The sequence below is a fragment of the Watersipora subatra genome, chromosome 5, assembly GCF_963576615.1.
Source record: "Watersipora subatra chromosome 5, tzWatSuba1.1, whole genome shotgun sequence".
Lineage (NCBI taxonomy): Eukaryota > Metazoa > Bryozoa > Gymnolaemata > Cheilostomatida > Watersiporidae > Watersipora > Watersipora subatra.
In genome coordinates, this window is record NC_088712.1 from 9357163 (window position 1) to 9378034 (window position 20872).

Here is a 20872-nt window from a genome sequence, read left to right on the forward strand (position 1 = left end):
TTTATGTCTCATGACAACTAGCACAGTCTATTATATCAAAGTACAGTTTTTTTACAAGCAGTTTTATAGACTTTTTGACAAATGTACCAAAAATTTATTTTTGAACCAGTTACTTTTTGAAATAGTTCGAATCACCATCTATAATAACCTCTGTCAATATTCTTTTCTACATGCTGATCTGTGCAATTTAGTTAGATGGTTATAGTTATAGTTAACCAATTAATAATAACCCTTTTAACATTGTTTCAATTGTTTCACTCAAGGGCTAGCCTTAGCTATGACTCATCACCATAATGCTAGCCTGTGATATTACTCATCACCATAGTGTTAGTCTGTGATAAAACTCGTCACCATGGGGCTAGTCTGTGCAAGGACTTACTATTAATAGTGGTGGTCTGTGTGACTCATCACAGCTGTACCAACAAGCATTCAGTTGTTCCCTCCACTTTTGCTTCATGTCTTTATCCATCAGTATATTCCTAGCCATTGCTTTCACTCACCATGTTACAGTTGCAGCTGTACATTATAATAGCGCTACATCTTACTTCCCTTTATTCATTTAGTGCTTTTCTCTCCTTTTACTAGTTTACTATGATGTTGACTAGTGTTCCAATCCATCAGTATAGTGTTAAACTTTGTTCCCATTAATTACTATAGTGCCAGTTTCGGCTTCTACTCATCCTTGTAATACTAACATCTGGTACTTCCACTTTTTCCTATCCTATCACCATTGTGCTGGTCTCTTTATTTTAATGCAAGCCAGCTTTCTCAATTACCACTAAAGTTATAGCATGTTATCTCATTAATCATAATTGTGCCTGCAGGCACTTTCCCTCACTATTGCAGTGTTAGCCTGAGCTCTTACTCATAATGTCTGGGCTAGCCTGTAATCTAGCTCATCTCGCTAGACTTTAATTTTACCTCCTAGTCAGCATCTTAGTGCTAGCTAGTATCTCTATTCGTCATGATAGTGTTGGCCTGTGCTCCCTATGTAGCACTCGTTAAAGTGTTCATAGGCAAATAAAAAGCTAACTTAGCTACAGTAATGGGTTATCAGTCAAAATAAAATTGCTGAGTTCAAACACTGAAGATTGCTAGTTTGTTTAAATTTGAGGTTTTGAAGTCACTTTACCACTTGAACTTACTAGGGATCATATTTATTGCTTGGAGAAATTGTGACTGCATTTGATGATCAATTTTTAAAAGCTTAATGTTTAAGGAATGACAAATTATTTTATGAAATAAACAAACCGTAAAACCTTTTATATCAATTGAATCAACCAAGTGATTCTAGATATTCAATGACACCATTCAATGATGTTGCATTGTTATAATTGTATAGAAGTTCAACACATCAACTATATGATTATCATGTTGATTTTGGAAACCAAATGAAAGAATACTCAAATAAACATGTTTGCTGCTCAACTACAAATTTATGGACAGTTGGTAAATCAAAGTTCTCTCTGTGTCAGTTTATGACCTGCGACCAAAGATTTGACCAAATGATGTAATATGTGACTGACACTAGACACACTTATGGCTTTCCAATCATCAAAATTACTGTATAGAAAATCAAAGTGTTTAGGATTAATATGCAACTCAATACTTTAAAGCTAATTTAATAATCATATTTTGAAATGATTAGATTTTTGAAGTCGCCCTGTAATTAGACCTATAATACAACTTTTGTGATAAAAATTTTTAATTTGAGTCATTAAATTAAATGTGAAATAGTAAAAGTTTCAATATAGGAAACTCTAGAAGCAGCTGTAACTCCACAAGATTCTTGGGTGTTGCCTCCAGTTTGCTTCAGTCTAACAGCATTAATTTTTATTGCAAAAATTTAACTTAGAAGACTCTTAGATTTTCAGAATTATTAGCATTACACCAAAGATTCTATCAGTATCATGCCATATTATTACAACAAAAATACTATGCCATAATATCTTTCCATTTCTTTAAGTATTTGCCACTTATTTTGGTTTTGAAAGCATATTGTAATTAATTCACAATATTTTGTTGAGTCATTTTCTTTACTACGTCATGTTGGCTTTCTATTATATTTTAATAAAAGTCAAAAAAGGACTGTCACATTTGTTGGAATCTCTAAAATCTGTCAAATCAGCAGTATCAGTCATATCAGTTTCACCTGTATATATAAGGCAGCATTCACCGTTTTTAATAATCTATAACAGAGCCCCTGCTTTGGAACCAGGCAGATTCGTGGTAGTGTAAATCAGGGATTTAAACCTGAGACATACACACTCATACAGTTGCGCTCCATAGTTTGCAGTATATATTATCAACATTAAGTATAAATTACCTTATACAAAACTCTGAATCAGACTCTATCCAATAACATAACATAACTCCTGACCTGTTTTTTGGTTTCCCATTCATCACAAAGAAAGTAGTCTGCTCTTTTTCCATTTTTTAGCTTTGTTAAAGTAAAATTTAATTGTGTTGTTGATTTTGTTAGATTTGTTTAGCTGTTTTTATATTTGAATTTTATTGGAAGGCGTTGTAACTTTTTGATCAATTTGTAAAATTAAAGTTATCAAGTACTTGTACCAACTTTCCGCGGTAATGGGCATGGAACCCTTCAAATTACCCAAGTAGTTTTGCCTAAAGAAACTTTTACAAAAAGTTAGATCTTTAACTTTTGTAAAGTCGTGTTTAATTGCTTCAACTGAGTACAGACGAATAGCTAGCAATATAAGTAAAGAAGAAATGTAAATGCTAAAACTTGAGATCGAAGCGCTTAGAAATGCTAAAGATCAGAACAAATATTTGAAAATTAGGAGCATATTTGAACAAATTTGAAACTAAACAGGCCACCGGTTTGGTAAACTTCATAATAGCGTGATTACTTATAGCCAAATTACGGTAAGTTAAATATGTAATAGCCATTAACTCTGCTCACACAAGTACATGGTTAGATAATTGCGACAGTTTTCACAAGTCATAATTAACAAGAACCTTTTGTGTTTTGTAATATTAAGGAAAAGTATTAATTTAGCCAGTGCAATATTAGTGGGTAGTCTAGAGGCTATTTTCATATAGATCAACAAGCTAGTGTGTCAACAAGTCTGCATGCTGTAGTTGAATCATAATATTATTAAATTTCTAACCAGCTCTTTAACTATTACTATGAATAGCTGTAATAACATGTTTCCAACCAATCAGGACACCGCAGCCGGCAGGCCTGTATGAGACATAGTAGCCCTACTGGTAGTAAAGGGCTGACTTTCAAATCTAATCAATGTGTTTAGTTACAAGCCTGGTACGAATTATGTCAGTTTCCTATAAGCTGAAAAGAGTGGGACTAGCTGATGTAAACTATATGTGATTAACTAAAGTTTTCTTATTGAATTGAAGACAGTGTATACTATTGTTAGTGGCTGTAACAAAACTGGGGATTTTGAATATTATCAATTCAAGATTAACTCTTGGGGCAAAGGTGAGATTTAAAAAGGACTTTTTCCCTTTGTTGTAGTTTGTGCTTGAATCAGGTGGCTAATAATTCACACTGATTGCTGTATCTATTAGAATATACAATCCTAACAAAATTACATTTTTATTCTGAGAGTTTGGAATAATGATAATTTCAGATATTCTTCTCCTTTCCAATTTGGCTAAAATGTTGTTGCGCTTATCTGATAAGGTGTGGAACATGTTTGCATCATTCATGAATTGCTCGCATGTATTTGGTTTCTGTGAAAATCTAGCACACAGTTGACTCTCTACAAGCCTTATCCAAGTGATAGTTATTTTCTAGTTTATTTTAAATAGTAACGGATCATAGGCGATGTACGATTTAGATCACCTAATATACATTTATAAGGGCAAGTTTTTCAAAAGTTTACATACTTTGTTAAAATAGTTGGAGGTTGGAGCAAATAGCCTCATAAAAACACATGTTACTTAACTTAGTCAGTTCTACATATTAAACACTAGCGATAGTTCCTAGCAGTACTGTAAGTAACATATACACACACACTGAACTTACATTACATTTTTAAATGATTCATGTCTTGATGGTCTCCGAGTCTCAGTCTTGCTTTGGTGCAAGAAGTTTTGGGTTCAAATTCCAGTCCAGTCTTGCTTCAATAAGTTTTTTCTGCTAAGTAAACACGGCCAACCTGCTAAAATTTGTCTGCAATATTCAGATAACTGATCGATTAAAGTTTGATGATAAAAGATAAACACGCCTAAAGATAGCATGTTGACAATTTATTTACAGAAGAGTCATAGGAGAAAGGCGAGTTTTCTCAGAGGGCCTTGTTCTTTTTTCAGTGTAAAATGGTCTGAATTAAATAATTTGAATGTTTAACTATAGCAAGGTTGTGTCACTCTGTGAATATTTACATTAGGCTAAGCAAAACTTTTGAGTATTATAGGCTAAGTAAGAGAAAAAAATTGTTTGATTGATTTGTTATTAAAATAATTATATTTATTCTGCAAGTTTGGTCCAAAATGCGCTACCAAATAGCTCCAAATTCAGTCAATTCAGCGTCGTTTCCTTTCAGTAGCAATTGAGTTAAATTATCATGTAAGAAATAACTCGTAGTTTACGAATATGAATAGACCTAAAGACATGCTTATTTTGCACACAGTTCCACAATTGTTCCACAATTAGCATTTTTCAACATGTTACAAGTTAACACCTGTGGAGTACGCATAACAAATCTAAAGCAGCTAAAAAGTAATTCAATATTAATTTGCATTAAAAGTCAATAACTAGTAATGAATATTAACGAAAAATAAAATATATTTTTAATATGTCATAATACTGAATTGCTTGCATAAATCTAGCAGACAAACAGTAACAAAGTGTTTGTCTCAATGCGGATCATTTACACAGTGTTCCATAGCTGAGCTATCACCAAAAATAGTTTGTCATTTCCTCCTCTTCCATCTCAAGTTTTATTAAAACTTGATTCTTTCAAAATGACAATCCACTGATCATTTCAAGATAATTATCTTAGTTTAGTTAACTGTTTTGTACAAATAAATCTGAGTATTCACATGTTTCTAATCTATATTGAATTGGAATTGCTCAGAGCAAAATAATCATTTGGCTCTGTCTCAGTGTGTTGTGGTATTGAATTATTTTAAGGGCAGCTCAGTTCCCCAACAAAACCACATCAGAAAAATAGCAAGTTTAGCCTTTAAAACAAGTAAATACAATATCTCTTTAGCTATTAAAGATTTTAGAGTATTAGGGCACCTATATATTTGATAAGCAACAAAGGTTGCTTGTTTATAAACCTAAAATAGCATATTTACAAAAAAATAGTCAAGATTATTCGAATGCTTAGCTCCAAAACATTACTCTAATAAAGTTGTCAGGAGTTGTCTTGATATAGAATACTTCTAGGTGCAACCTAATCTCCTAGCAGCGACTTCTCAAAAATACAGCGCATAAAGCTGCCACTCAAACACACCAGCCAATTTCAAGCCGATTACCTCGACAAGTGGTCGACTGACCAATAATCCATCATTTGAAAAGAACAGGCAAGCTCAAGGTCGATTTTACCCAGACAAAAATTTTATCTGGCTGTGCTAGATTGATAGACAATACTAAGCCAATTTTCAGGTTGAGTAGCCTATAAAACATTTTTTCAAAATGAATATTACATTGTGATTTAAAGTGAATACCACATTTGTTTTTCCATTTGTGAACACTTTTTGTCATGCGCTTTAAATGCAAGTAGCACCCTGAATGGTGAGTAGCACTCTGAACAGTACTATTAACAAAATTATTGTTTATGTTTAATCATAATAGCAACGTCATGATAATTAAAGCATCTGCTTCAGTTAATATGCCTTTGCTATAATAATAGACGCATTGGCTGTTCGCTAAATACTGTTTTCCTTATACTAACTAACAAGAAACTTCGGAAGAAACTTCAAAAAATGACTCGATACAAATATATCAGCTAAAGTTATCTGACTCTGTAAAAAACTGATGAAATCGCATACGCCCGGTCTAAACTCGTGCTGGTGTGAACGAACAAAATAGGGCCAATAACTCCAATAAAATTGTTCAGTGATCAGCCACAAAAAATTGGTTTGCAAGTATGCCGGTATGAAGGCAGGGCAAGTATTGTGTAACTTAGCTTCTTTTTGTCAGACTCACTTTTTAATGCCTTGGCTTTGTTCTAAAGTTAAATTTATAATATCGTTTGCTAACTAATAAACTTTCTCACAGTAAACTGCTAATCATTTATGACGGATGTAAGACCGTTATTAAGACCGATGTAACGCGTTGTTAATCACATCTTTTAAAACTTTTGCTTTTTAAATTCTTTGAAGTTCACATTAAGAATTACTAATCAACTTGCTGTACAATAGACCGGAAAAATGAACTAGATATTGTGAGTATCTCTCGTTGCTACCTACTCACATAATTCGATGTCTCTTTTGCTTTGGAACTGTTCCTTCTTTTAAAATCCATACGAAAAAATGACTATCATAAAATTGCTGTTTTTAGTTGTGATCAATATATGTATGAAGGCTAGGGCACTTATATAGATGATAAGAAATGAAATTTGCTCCCATATTGAGCTAAAAGGCACAAATGCAAGTAAAATGTTTATAAATTGCTTGACTATATAGCAACCAAATATCATTCTATTAGAAGTTGACTTTTCTTGTGCTAGAGATGATCCTACTTGTTTTTCACTCTGTGAATGAGAATACAGGCTACATACAATTTTCTAGTTTACAATCTTGTTAAGGTAAACCATTGCTACTATTTTTATTGGAGGGCAGAAGTAACACTAGCAATTGAATATACATGTAGCAGAGTATTTGTATCTTGACTATTCGACCGAATGGCTTCATCTTTTTACCCACAATATTGATATAGAAAGCAAATGGCATAAAACCTTGGCGAAGGTTCTTCGACTGTATAGTTCAAAAGTATTAATTCATTGAAAGTTTTAACCACCTGTTTTAGAGATTTTTACACTTTTCATTCACTCTGTGAATGTGAACATAGGCTAGTAGATTTACAGACAACTCACCGGTTTGCAATTGTTTCAAAAAAAGCGTTTGCCACTATTTTTAAAAGAGAGCTGGTGTCACACTGAAAATTCAGTCGGGCAATCTGTAAATTTTTTATTCTATCTATTCGATGTGCTCATGCTGTACGTTATCTACTGTTTCATTCAATAATTCTTCACATCTGCTGAAACTTATTGTTACAGACAGCTGTCTACATGTGTTCGCACTGCTACCTTGATCTTCATATCTAAATTGACCTAAAACCTAGCTGCCAAAGCAAGTTATGAAATTTCACTGCTTTCTAAAGGAAGCAATGAACTACCCTCCTGTTTCTTCATTGTGTTTGCCCTCTTCTGCCAAACAAATTTTGGCCATTCGATCGGTTCAAAGCGCAAGGTCGTTTAAGAGTGAATACAGTGTGTGGAGTTCTAGCATTTATTTATATTGAAAAATTGAGTTTCAATCGACTTTATTTATTTATGAGCATGATAATCAGCACTGTGAATCGTTGCTGCCACTTTTAAAGCACTAGCCAAAGAAATCCACCAAAACAACTGAGTCAGCAATGCTATGATAAGTTACTGAAGTATGCTAAAGATGGGGTAATTACTAATAAAGATCAAACTTAGTAAAACTTAGCTTTGCTAGGTTTGCTTCTAAGCTTCTAAGCTTAGCTAAGCTTCTGCTAAAGAATAAAACATTGCATGTTAGCGTACTATATCCATATCAAGTTTGAAACGGGAAATGTGTATACAAACAACAATGTAATAAATAAAATTAATTTAATATAGTGATAAAGAAAATTAGTTTTAATTAAAAAATAAAGAACTAACGTGAAAACTGTAAAAACAGTTAATAGGTGTTTTTTTATTCAAAGAATGTGGTAGACAAGCTGCTCGAAGTTATCTGCAAGTGTTGGACAAAATATTTCACCCCAAGAAATTGAAATTGTATATGTGTAGGCACACATGTGAAGTCAAACACATCTTGAATGTTAGGCTTATTTATACCACATTATAACCAGTTTACTTGTAGTGTAACGGTCAACACACGGGTTCAAATTCAGTGCGAAGGGTTTTTCATTTATAGATTTGAATAGCTATAGCTGGACAATAAAATGAAATAAAACAGACACAGACATTCATACATATACATAGAGAAATAACTTCTATAAAATATGTGATTACTGAAATAAAAAATAATTAGTAAGATCATTAGCTCATTTTCTACTTTGACATACATATCCAAGAAACTCATTTTTAAAATAGGCATAAGATACCGGAGCAATAACCATATTATGTTGAAGTGACTGGTTTTCAAGAGACTGCAAATTCATTATGCACCTAAATTATCAGCTAGCACCTATTGATGATTGAAAATTTGAAAAGCAAAAAATGATGAACATCTCCAATTTTTGCTTTTAATTAGATAAATTATAATACTAATGAGACATGTAATTTAAAGGTTAAATAAAACGGGTGAAAGTATTGAAATTTCAATGAAATCCATAAAAAATACTCCTGTAATTGATCAGTCTCTTTTATCCCCAATCAACTAGCTTCATGTCTATACTCTACCTAACTACAATTAAACTCATTATATATATACAATAGATAAATATCATCATTTTCTTAAAATAGTACATAACTTCCTAGCAGAGTAAATTTGCTAAGATCAACAACGACCTTTCAGGCATTAGCAGTTGTATCGATCAAAGAGGGTATTATAATGCCACATTATATAAACCTTTTCACTTATTTCTACACTAATATATAGAACGTAGAGAATGATTCATAAGCATTATATCCCAGTTTAATTACTGCTGTCAGAGTATCTAAAGATTTTGAGCAAAGAACGATTTGTATTTCAAACTTACTGATATAGACCTATATTTTGTAAGTAGGCTCTAGTGTTTCTCTTTTTGCCTTTTTCCTGGTAAGTGCAAGCTCAATATAATAGTGTAAGAAGGAGAAAGGAAACCAATGACTTGGCATAGCTTGTTAAGTCCACTAAATTAAAAAATATAAGGTGAAGAATGTTGAGCTCGACTGCTGGGAGTAAAACGTAAAGATTTTTGATGAATTATTATTATGTCTGTGGCCAAAAACTCTTTTTATGTGGTACTATGATCTGTTCTATAATAAGTAGCTAAAAACGTATTGTTAAACTTTACTTGAACAGCAATGTCAATTATGATAACATATTGCAGAAGGCATAGATATATGCAGTCTGACAAATGATTTAATCATACGATAACGGAGCTGGTCAATAGTTCTTTATCTGGTTAGATACAAGTTCTTGTACTCTTTTCATCAAACTATTTTAAAAATTTAAAAATCTATTTAGTACATGTATATGCAATGACAAACCAGATGGAAGTATTGATTAGTTTTGATACTTTTCAAGACTCAAATAATTTTATGTATTAATAAATGTATGTGAATACCTTGGAGGATTTAACCGTTAAAGCTTGTCAATATACAATAAACTGATTTTTTTTTCTCAAATTTATTGTACTACTGCTATTAAATGCTAGAATAATAGCAATAATGCTTGAATAAGTTCAGATGCCAAACTAACCAAAAAAATTATTTTTAACAAAACCAACATTTCTTGGATTTTAACTATGCATTTTTAAAGAGTTCAGAATTTGTCTAAAGTTGGATTGAATAATGCATCTTATGTACACTCACTTAGTTCCATCTTATCATTTTATGAACATTTTTTATCTTCATAAACTGCTTTGCATTTTGGCTAGGTTTAAAAGGTTAACCCTTTGAACCTAACCAAAATGCTAGGTGTTATAAACTTTTATTAAATATATCTAAACGGGCTAATAATACAATGATATTTGTTGAAACACTAGCAAAAACGTTTGACAACTCACAGCAAATGTCCTCAATCAGGAAAAAACAGTATTTTATATTTATTTGGGCTAAAACTATGAAAATTGGTTGTTTTAAAATCTCGTAAAAATATTTCCAGTAATATCATATTCATTGACCACATGTTCATCATCTTATCATGACTGAAAATACACTAGAAAACTATAGCTAGTTTCATAAAGTCCTTCATTTGCCTCACAATCATCTGACGCACCAACAAATGAGTTCTATAGATTTTTTCACAATATCGTTCTAATAAAATTTGTTTTTTAAATGAGGGAGTAGATAAAATATTTGAAAATTGTTAGAAATGGCAGTGAACTATACGGTCTAATAGCCTGTGCAAGAATTAATTTGATTGGTTTATACTGTTAATTAGAAACAGTTTTTGTAACCAGAGCCATGTCAATTCTGTTATTCTTGCTGTTAGGGTTTCTGACACACCCTAGGCGATGCCAGAATACAGGTCATTATAGTTCAAATGATTAAAATATTAAGAAGGTTTGATTTTTACTTTGGATTACTTTACGAGAGATACTTGGTCAAGTAGCTTTGTATAACTCTCAGTAATTAATTTTCCACAATCATTAAGTGTTTAATTTTAATGAATTTTTACATCATGCTTGTGAAGATGAAATCATGTATTAATATTTACAAGTGAATTGATACAATGTTTATATTGTTTCCCCTGATTCATCTATAGATGGACTTCCTGTCAAACTTGACAACAATAAACTTATCTAAAGTTGTTTGCTATCTAAAAGAAGAAATGTGTTATTATGAGGTTAATCAGGAAATATCCCCAAAAGTCTTAATCTCAAAAAACTAGCAATTTTATGTTACTTTTTTAAAAAATTACTAACAAAAAGGTTTGGAAGTAAGTAGTGACAGCAAAAATATTGGGCAACTGTTAAGCACCATTTAGTAAAGCAATTAGATTGAAGCTTCTTTCCTGTTTCCCTATTATGATCAGATTCTCAATTGAATGCTGAACTTATCATGATAGGAACCTATGATGGCCTGCAGAGTGAGTTCTTCATTCACAGGATTATTCTCAACTCTTGTATATATTAGCTGATATTTTTGGTCCTAGACAGCCATTATTAAAAGTTTTCAGTCTCATCAGTATAAATAATCTAAAAAATCTAAAATTCGGAGTTTTTCACTTTTTGTTTTTATTATTTATAGCCTTTTAGTTAACTTATTAACTATTAAGAGTCGGCTCATGAAAACATTATTACTCTGCAGTCACTTGAGAATATGTCATTGTGGCAGATTGTATTTATTGTCTGTGTAGCTGATGCATAATTTGAGTATTTGTTAAAAGTAAGAAAATTTTACCAAAGCAACAAAAATTTCACCTCCTCTAACCGATTGTGTTTCTGACTTCTGTAACATTGGGTAATGCTTGCTAACCACATCTACTTTGCTACCATTCGTGGTAGTCTTCGGGTTAAAGGGCTGGGTGACTAAACCCACCTAGTTTGGCTGCAAATGATGCTACCAGGCTATCTCAGTGTTAGACATTAGGATTGCATAATCTTTGCCATGGCGAAATTTTCATTATTGGCTAGCTAGTTTCATGAGCAGTTTTATGACTGGTATGGCTTAAACTTATAATCTAACTTCTTGAACTCCTGGCGCTGCACAAGTGGTGAAATAGTTTTTGAACAGAAAATTAATTTTTGTTTAACATAACTATGCAACATTTACCGGTTTTGTTTTTAAATAGAAGAATTTTTTTATTTTTAAATTTGATTATTTCAACAGAGTTTAAATTTTATATTTTATTTTTATAGTTAGCAATTAACAATTGCTTATTAACTATTGCTAATTAACAAGGGCTAATTAGCAACAGTTAATTAGCAATTGCTTATTCACCAATTGTTGAAACTTAGAGATGTTTGAATTTTACCCTTTGAAACCTAACAGCCGGTTTCCCGGCATTGCATAGAGTGTGTAAGACACCCTAACAGTCAAACTAATGGCAATCAGACTGTCAGACCAATGGTGTTTTCATCTACTCATTTTAATATAATAACAATTTTAATTGGAACAACCTCAGGGAAAGATCAATATGACTCATTTGTTCTTAGTTCACGGATTCTTGTGATGCAAATAAAATATAATTTAATACTAACTATAATGTTCCAGCTTGTTAGAAGCTATTAAACAATAATGAACGTGTGCTCAATAGATACAATGCCACTGTAATGTTCACACAAAGGACAGTAATGTAATTTTCACACAAAGGACAGTGTTTTAAATGATATTTACTGAAGAAAGTTTTAACAAAAAGTATTTTTTAACTAAAAAATAAAGAAATACAAACTGTACTTACAAACTGTAAACTAAGTCAATATGCAAAGTTTTTTTGTCTTCAAAGAATGTGGGAGGCAATCATTTTAGAACTAGCTGCCAGCTTCGGGGAAAAAATTTCATTTCACACAACCCAAACCTGTACACACTGCATATACACGGATGTGAATTCAACCTCACATTGTTGGTTGTTAGGCATATTCATGTCATATCATAGTCAATTGGATGTGTAGTGTAATGTTTAGCGCACTTGTTCAAATTCGGTGCAAAGCAGATTTTTCATTGCTAGATTTTAATTGCTTTACATGGAGCAACGCAAAACAGACAACATACACTGAGTTTTATATATATGTATATAAATTCAAATTAGTTTTTGTCAAAAAGGTAACAACTAAAATAAAAGATAATTAACAAGGTCATTGGCTCCTCTCCTACTTTATCATACATATCCATACTACTCAAGAAACAGTTGTACAAGCCTACCACGAATTTCAACAGCCACCTTAAAAATGTCATGGTGTACTTTGCTACATCCATTAAAATGGTATTTGAAGTTGTCTTCTTTACTGCTAAAATCTATCCTAGAAAAAAGAAGTGAGTTAAAGTTGCTAACTAATTTTGTTTTTCATAAATTCAGTCTTAGTTGAGTTTTAGCTGATTATCAAAGTACATAATCAGTCTACAGTTTTTAAAAAATCAAGTTAATGCAACAATTATGTTATATGCTTCGATATCTTATGCCTTTTTTTAAATATGTGAAAAAAACTAAAATATTTCAGTGAAAGTGGCAGAGCTAATATCTTCCTTACGTAAACTTATCCATGACTACTGAAGTATTGAATTACATTTGAAAACACTCTCATCTACTTATTATCATACTTCATCATATTTTGGAACTTGAATAAGTTCCGTATGTAGTTTTACTTTAGTAAGTTTCGCAAATAACTACGGTTTCTCCTCTTATTATAACATGGTTACTGCTTTTGCTGAATTCAAATATTAGTATTTTAAATTTATTATTTATGACTGCACGGACATTTTTTTCAATGCATGTAACAAAGCACCTGCAAAGCTTGTCTACCAATACAGTTGTACCAATATTTTCTATATACTTTTAATTTTATAAGAGGCATGCCTAATATAAACATAAAGGTTGCAAATTCATGAAAAAGTTTTGTATCCTTGTTAAAGTGAAATTTCATTGTGTTGTCTCTTCTGTTAATTTTTTTAGTTTTAATCATATGTAAGTTTATTTGGAGCTATTCTAAATTGTTAATATACTTGAGAAAAATAGTCAAAATACCAACAGCTTTTTTTTTCAACAGAGCATTAAAAATGAACTTGCCCAACACTGTGCACTAGTTGTAAAAGTAAGTTGTTCAGAAAGTAGCCTAATTTGTTGTAATAGTTTGACATTGCAGCAAATCTTTTATAAGAACACATTGCATGATTTAATAAGTTTTGCAGCTAAAACCTCCCTAATAACTTGATAGCAATACTGTAAGTAATATTTACCTAAAAGCTCAACTTACATTAGAGATTACACCTCAATTTACTCCATTTCACATTAACCTTGAAATATTTTTGTAAACTCATGTTGTTTCAATATCATTTCCATTTTTTACATTATTTTTTTGGTTTTTATTTAGTTTTGCAAATATTTTTATAGTCATTTATTAGAAAAGCACTGATTTTTTTGTTTTATCATTTTATTGATCACCAAAATAATGTTTTTTGGAGATTCAGTTGCATAGATGTAAATAATCAGTACTGGCATAAAGACTATAAAATTTTTGTTGTTGTAATAGAGAACGTAGCAACATGTCCAACTTTGTGTACACTATTTTTGGCTTTATCACTAAGGGTTATGATTTTTGATTAATGCTCTAATCCGGGTCAAGCCCAATAACCTTTTTAAAATTGATATGAAAGGGAGCTTCATATATGATTTGTTTTTGCGTTAGAGATACTAACAAAATTTCAAAGTTCCTTCACATCCTTTATAGCTTTAAAAGTTTTGGGCATGATTTAAGCTTTTAGTGGAGAGGTCCTGGAATGATTCAAAGTTTTAACTATTTCAAAAAAAAATTATGTACATTACTTAATGTGCTGTATAAGTGGATTATTAGAAAGAAGTTTTAAAGTTATGCAGGCATAATTAAGTTGGATTAATGAGATAGGGTAAAATATGTAAGAAATTTTATTTAAAAAGTAGTAATTTAAATGGAAGATCTAACCAGTATTTCATGTTCTTCTTTATTATGTAATAATTATATAAAATCATAGTTATATATAATTTAATTTTAATTTATCGTTAAAATTTATTATCAAACTAGTAGTTATTATATTAGTTATAAATAGGATATAATGATACTTAATGCTTACCTTTTTACTTAATATAATCAGTACAATACTACATGAAATATCACATTCTAGGCACAGATTAAACTTGCTGCTTGTGAATAATCATGGTTCACGTTCTCTAAAATAGTTACAAATATTATTTTGCAATAATCCAAAGAAGTGTGAAGACTCTTTTAATCACATGAAGAGGTGCCAATTTTTATTTAACAGAATTAGTAAAAAATAACTTATAACCTTCATTTAGTAAAAACAAATAGATGTTGAACTACATTGTGTATTGATTACATTTTATTTGAAATAAACCCCTTTTGATTCAATAATGGATATAATGCTAATTCCTGTGAATCATCTGAACAAACATTATTTATTCAGATCGGTTTAGGTACAAAATACCATAATAGCTATTTAGTAAAACTGCTATAAAACACTATTGGTGCAGCAAACATATGTCAATTCAATTAAAACTTGCCGCATAATTACCACATAATTTGAAAGAGGTAAAATCTTTTGCTTGACTATTCAGAATCAATTATATAACGCCTGAAACTAACTCAATTTTCTGATAAGCTAAGGTAGCAGTTTCTGTAAAAAAAATTGTAAAAAAAAGTAATTTTTGTAATTCAAAAGAAAATGCTTATAATATTAAAACCATAATGCTCAATATTTGATGGCAAGTTGCTCAAACAATCACAATGATATCTATTTATGGAGAACTGATTTTTAACTGATAGTTTTTCCTTTCTATATATGTTATATAAACAATATCTCAATTAATTTATTAAGTGACAAGCGTTCATTTTCAGAAATCCTGATACATACATAAGATCTACATATTCACACAAAATTATATGGTTGAATTAAATTAGTAAAAGTATTGGAAGTTTAGTGAGAGCCATCAAAATAGTTACACTTAAAACTGATCAATATTGTTTGTTACTAACCAACTAGCCTCAATTTGACTGTACTTAACTACCCATAGACTCATCAGAAAATTACAACATATAAATTTTAACATTATCACAAAACATTGCATAATTTCCTAAGAGGAGAATTTTTTTTACGCCAACATTGGTATTCCGGGTAAATGCAGCTGCATTGATCAAAGAGGATAGTATATGCCAGCTTACTTACTGCTGACTTGTATATCGGTAATAAACAGTTCATAGTTGAGTATCTAAATATTCTGAATAAATTAAGACTGTATACAAAACTTACTGATATGGACCTATAATTTGTAAGCAGATTCTAGTGTTTTTCTGTTTGCACTTTTATTGGTAAATAGGCACTTATTAAAAGAGTGTACACAGTAGAAAAGATACATTGGACTACCTGGTCATAACTCCTTAACCCTTTAACCGCAACAGGCTGATATTCCGGCATCGGGTAGGGTATTTCAGAATGCCTAACGGTGGAATTTCCGGTATTCACATGGCTCTGTTTAGAAAGATGTTTCCAAGCAACAGCATAAACCAATTACATTAATTTTTGCACAGTATGTTAGACCAGAAAATTCACTTTGTAACAGTTTTCAAATATCTTTATCTAAATCCTATGTTATAGTAACAAATTTTATTAGGGCGATATCATAAAAAAATCTATACGCCTCCTTTGTTGCTAGGTCATAAATGATTGTGATGCAAATAAAGAGTTTGAAGATACTAACTATAACTTTCCACTGTATTTTTGGTCATGAAATGATGATGAGCATGTGCTTGATAGATATGATGCCACTGTAAATATTTTTACAAGTTTGCAAAATCATACGAACTTGTATAGTTTTAACCTGAATAACTGTGAAGTACTGTTTTGTCCTGTATGATAACATTTGCTGTGGGTTGCCCAACCTTTTTTACTAGGTTTTTGCCAAATACCACTGTACTATGAGCATATTTAGACAGATGTATATTTAATAAAACTTTATAAACTTTGAATCGTTGGAAAAGTTGCCCAGGGTTACTGACACACATTGACAAGAACAGCCAGGGTTTAAAGGATTAGATTTGTCAAAGCAAAGTATAAAGTGAAGACAGTTGAGTTCAACTGTTGACAGTAAAACGTAAAAGTTTTTGCTGAGTTTTTATTATATTTGTGGCAAAACACACCGTTTTTATTTAACTATGATCTGCTCAAAAACCATTGGCTAAAACAGCTTGTTAAACATGCTTGACCAGCATTGTCAGTTATGCAAACATAATATGTTTTTATAACCATTTACCGCACGATTGTACATTCTGACGGCCGGGTCACATATTGCAAAACAAATAAGAATATGTTGTCTAACAAATAATTTAATCATATGATATCGTAATTGGTCAATAGTTTTTTTATTTGGTTAGGTACAAGTTCTGACTGTCTTTTCATCAAACTTTTAAAAATCTGTTTCATAATATAAATTAAAAAATCAGGTATAATTATTTACCATTTGTATTACTTTCCCTGGCTTAAAAAATTACATTATATAGTACTTGTAAATGTAGGTGAATACTTAGGATAATGTAACTGAGAAAGTTTGCATTTATGTTCTAAATTACAGTTTCAACTCCACAGCTTTATTGTATTTGTGCATCTTATCACAATTATATGTAGTTTTTCAAAGTGTGACACCACTTTTAGAAAAATCCATATTTGTCCCATACAAAGAAACTTTGAACACATAGAAAGCAGCTGTTGTACATTTTCCAGTTACAAAATAAAGTAAGAATTATAATAAACATAAAATGTTTAATAAATATCTAATAATAATGTCGACATGCATAAAATATAAATAACATTATATCAATATTATATTCAATTTCTATAAATTTCCAGCATTTGTATTGTATTTCAGATTAAACTATACGAAGCACAATACATTTTGTATAACCATTATTTTCAACTTGTGACAATTTCCACATGAATGAAACATATTTACTTTAGGTCAATATTGATCTGTATTGAACACTGAATGCAAATTAGTATACACATGATAACATCTTTAGTACATTTGGCAACCTAGTAAAATATTCATTCTGTATAATTTCTTGATTGTTAACTATTTTCCTCTTTTCTGGTCACTTTGTAAATTTTATTAAATATTGATTTTCCGTAATCATTGAATCTCAATTTTTATGATTTCTCATGCTTATGAACATGAGACCAAGTATTACTTTCTATGAGTCAAATCATACAATGTGCATATTTTCTTTTGTAACCCACCTTTAGATTTTCTACTATCGAAGAGAAAATATACTGTGTTGTGAACTTAATTGATGAAATTCTGACTGTTAAACAAACAAGCACATACATGTTACCTTTTAGATAATCAGTAACCTATTTGTTCGGGAGTAAGTAATAATAGCAAATATTTTAGGAACCATCATTTTTAATATAACATTCGGAGTTGCCGAAGGAAATTTAACAGAAGGAAAAACTGTTTGCCACGATGATCGACTCTTTAGAATCAAGCTAGAAACTGGATCTTATTTCTTCTGGTGCTGTAGAAACACTGCCAAGCCAAAGCGGCAATGTTTGGAGAATATAAACTTGAATAAGATGTGCTACTAGAGCAGTCCCAGTCAACTGGCCGCCGGTCAGATTTTTCCAAATCTGGCTTACTGACTAAAAACTACAATTAAAAAGCTCTCATAAACCATGTTTTGTAAAAACTGTACCAATAGTTTTAAACCTAAATACAGTTTTAGTACTAATGAGCAAACTAAAATTAATATGAGCTGAGCTTCTTGCAGTCTTCTAGTATACCTGGCAAACAGCCAGAAACAAACCTTCAAAATAAAATGTCAAGAACTATGGTTTGTAATGACACTATTCGATATGAATAATACTGGTGCAACTACATAAATATCTTATTTAGTTTAATCAAGCAAAACTCTTTCTATTCCAACTACACAGCTCACCATTTCCGGGAAAACCAGCAGTACATGAAAGTCTAAATAATATATACGGATGAGCAGCTACTGACTGGTGTAGTTAATTTGTAGATTTGGAATGTGAAGATCTGCTCTCAACATCCCTTTTTATTGGCTGTATTAATAGTTTCAGGTATTGAAAAAGTAACATAAAATTATTTTTAATGTATAAGATGATGATATAATTGAGTCTTAAATGTGTTAAAAGGTAAGAAACAGGAAGTGTTCGAAAACAAAAGATATATAAAGGAATAATCAAAACAAGTTAATTGTAATAAAAGTGGCACAAGGTCACTTTGACATGCAACATATTTTATGACATTGTGTAGTAACATCAGAATTCATATCAATAGCATATCAGCTTATTTCAAGTTTATAGTTTATAATAAGAAAGAGAAGGCAGCAATTCAGACTGATGGAGCAACTGCTATGGTTGTAGCTGTAAGACTGCTATGTTCGCGGTATTGCAGTTAGCTACAATTAATCTGTCTCCAGAGATATCGATGCCATACACCCAACTACACTCAATAGCGCCGTCTGTCAGCTTTGAGACTACCTCACCTACAATATAATAAGTATCCTTAACAGTCACAGCAGATTCTTGATTTCATTAATTTTAGTAAATAGTTTAATTCATTTAGTTTAAAAATGTACACTGGAATCTTCAGGCCACTAAGGAAAAATCTGATTGTGAATTTATCAAGCCACCCAACTAGATTCATTTAACACCGAGTCATAGAAGGCTGCATGGAACTGTTGTCGTAAATTTACAATTAAATTTTTAAGGTTACAATATTACTCCTTACTGCGAAAACTTTAAAAAAGTTTTCAATCATTATTGTACAGCTTTTTTGAGAAAATAGAACGATGTTTTTATTCATGGCAAGCTTCATATTTCAACATTATCATTCCCAGTATGCTATGCTCCACCTTATTGAGTGATGTTCACACTAAACTGAAAGTACAGCACTGGTCTAATTACTACTACATCAAGCCTCTCCTTGCTAGACACGCTGCCTTTCAAGGGCCCCGTCATACATAATAAAAATAGACTAACTACTAGCTGACTGGGTCATGAACATGATACTGACCCCTATTACATGTACATAATACTATGGTATCTCTTACAGTTATAGGAATGTAGGCAAGATACCAAATACCAGCTCTAAAGAGTCAATAGCAGAGTGAAGATAACTTCCAGATATAAATTATCAGTGTGATCTGCAGTTCAAGTTTGATTGTCAAGGACTAATAAGCAATTATATGAGGTCCATTTAATAAGTAATGTAAATTGGTTTATAAAAAAACATTTTATATTATAAATAGAATCCCAATTATTTCTATCTCAACAAGCTGACAGAAGAAGTGAACTAATCTAAAAAATCAGTTTAAATCTTACCAAGCGTAGACAAAGCAAATGAATGCAAATCATTTAAATTTCATTTAAATCATGAAAAAATTTTCATGACAATATGGAAAACGTAAAAGCAGTGGTCATCAAATGCTTCTTTAACAAAATCATTTATATTTTATTTTATTTAATTGTTTCTTCATAGAATAATTTGATGACCACTGCTTTTATTTTTACCACAGCATCATGAAAAATATTGAAGCGTGCAGTGGTTCATTTTGAGAAAAACTTTTTAAATTGTAAATATTTTGTTTTTTCCTCTGCTATCCATCATTATTATATATATAGTTATTATTAAAGTTTCCGTTTCAATTTTTAAAATACAGTTACAGTGTATGTACCTATAATTTCTTAACTAAGAGTAGCAGTGTCCATGGTTTTGTGTTCAATTATAGAGCCTGATAATAACACAGGATATTATTCCAATAGATATATAATAATCTGTTGACTAGTGATAGTTTACGGAGTGTGCAGACAAATCGAAAATATATGGCTAATGAATGAGAAATAGTGAAATTTATACAGCTACTCTGAATCATAAGCTAATACTAAGTCTATAGCCAGTAGACTATCAAAACTCTCTATTAATAAGTATAGTGTTTAATTTCACTATGAGAAGTAGTCAGGGTAGCATTACATGGGTTTACATCAACAATATATATCTACGAGTATATATATATATATACTCAAAATATGTAGGATAGGAGGCCCCCTAATAAGAGGCCTTCGTATATATAAAAATTATCTAAAATGTGTATAGCAAATTGATAATAGGAGGCGGAACATTTTTGCCTCCTATCAAGGATATATTTTTAAATTCGTTAGAGGTAGTTTTGAACTTGGAGTTGTCTCCTCAAGGATATGTGTCCAAAATTAATGAATTCATAGGTAAAATTTGTACACACTTAAGAGTTAAGTCTCCTTACCCAAAATTTTGCAATAAAATGCACAACTGATGGCTGCCAGCTGAGCTT